This window comes from Varanus komodoensis, unplaced genomic scaffold (genome assembly GCF_004798865.1).
Source record: "Varanus komodoensis strain SLA01 unplaced genomic scaffold, ASM479886v1 scaffold4798, whole genome shotgun sequence".
In the NCBI taxonomy this organism is placed as follows: domain Eukaryota; kingdom Metazoa; phylum Chordata; class Lepidosauria; order Squamata; family Varanidae; genus Varanus; species Varanus komodoensis.
In genome coordinates this window covers 10,197-11,911 of record NW_025336058.1, presented here as the reverse complement: position 1 = coordinate 11,911, position 1,715 = coordinate 10,197, and the positions used below count along the sequence as shown (strand labels likewise).

Sequence of the window (1,715 nt, the reverse complement as noted above, 5' to 3'; positions counted from 1 at the left end):
AGGAGAAGGAGAAGGAGAAGGAGAAGGAGAAGGAGAAGGAGAAGGAGAAGGATTTCCCTCTGTAGAATTACGATGGGCCTTCCTCATGGAGGGTTTGACTTGAGACAAGCCCTTTCAGCATCCATCCGTGCAGAATGGATGGACTTCCTCTCTTGCTCAGTCTGGTGCTACCAAATGAGCAGAATCAAGGAGGAGTCCTCACGTCTCTCACACCGGTTTGCACACCTTTCCCATCCCCTGTCCCCCGGAAGCAAACTCCTTCTCTGCTCTCACTAGTGACAGTGGCAGCATGCACAGAAAAGGGGTGCAGCGTGGTCCTCCCTCTTCCGCAAAGCTGCTGCTGCCAGCACTGAGCATGCAAGAAAGAGTGAAACATAGAAGTAGAGTGAAACATAGAAGTAGAGCAAGTCAGAAGGGGTCTCCCAGGTCATCTAGTCTGACCCCCAGCTCCAGTCGGCTCCACTCACAACATGCCTACCATGTGCACGTCTAGCCTATCCCTGAACACCCTCCCTGAGGGGGCCTCAGCCACCTCATTTGGAAGCCCATTCCATGCTGTCGGGGTCCTGACTGTCACAAAGTGCTTCCCGGCATCCAAATGGAACCTTGGCTAAGGCGCTGCTTGTGCGGTCCATGGGGCTGGTTCCTGGCGGGTGGCCTGCAGACGCTGGACACTGTTGCCAGGACTCGGATCCTGGGATGCTCAGAAGGTAACCAGAGTGCAGGGAATCCTTTCCGCACCACAGCGTTTCCCTGAACCTCCCCATGGCGGGTCGCAATCTCCTCACCATCTTGCCCAGCCGGTCGAGGCAAAGACTGCCCCCAAGGGGGTGGAGACCTCCTTCCAGCTCGTTGCCCCAGGAGCCCTGGGACGCTGCGGAGACCCAGCGGTGCTGCGACCTTGAGTGGAGTCGCCATGCTCAGGGTGCAGATTTGCATGGGGGGGCGGAGCGGGGCTTCCTCCAGGAGGGATTTAAGGAACGGCGCAGGAGGCAGCCCAGCAGGGCTTCCTTCCATCAGAGACCCAGACTCTTCGGGAGCCGTCGCCATGGGCTGGGCACTGGTCCTTTGCATGCTTCTCACTTACTGGACAGGTAAGGGGCGAAAAGCGCACTTTCCTGAGAACCCAAACTTGGCCTCTGTGTTCCTTTTAGGGTCTTCCCAGAAGTGGATGGCACGGAAGGTGTAACACTGCTCTCTCCCTTTTCGCACAGGAGTCAGCGCACAACGAGTTGTAACTCAGCCTCCGTCGCAGTCCGCGTCTCCGGGCCAAACCGTTAAACTCTCCTGCACTGCAAGTCCTGCAGGAAACTGGTATTTCGGCTGGGTCCGACAGCAGCCTGGGCAGCGTCCCCAGTTCGTGCTGTATGGAAGCAACAGGGGAGAAGGGATCCCCGATCGGTTCTCGGGCTCCAGCAATCGGGGGAACCCCAATTATCTAACCATCACCAATGCCCAGGCTGAAGATGAGGCTGAGTATTACTGTGCTGCCTGGGAAGATAGTGTCAAGCTGTCCCAGAGTGGTTGATTCTGAGGGGGAACTGAGACAAGAACCTCCGCTCTCCCTCCGCAAGTGGCAGCAGGAAGAAACAGCAGAGAGCTCACTCCCACCGTTGGCTGCAGAACCGCTGGTTACTGGTGCCATTTCAACTGCTCTGAACAGCTCCTGGGCAAAGCTCCTACTCTCCCTCTTTGGCACCTGCTCCTGGGATGCC

General features: G+C 57.4%; 1 long non-coding RNA gene across 1 annotated transcript; it reads left to right on the top strand.

The window, feature by feature from the left end:
- The first annotated feature begins 1,000 nt into the window (after positions 1–1,000).
- Positions 1,001–1,370, top strand: LOC123030910. Its single transcript, XR_006416195.1, has 2 exons — positions 1,001–1,094; positions 1,215–1,370. It is a non-coding gene; the product is annotated as an uncharacterized LOC123030910 (long non-coding RNA).
- Positions 1,371–1,715: the final 345 nt, after the last annotated feature.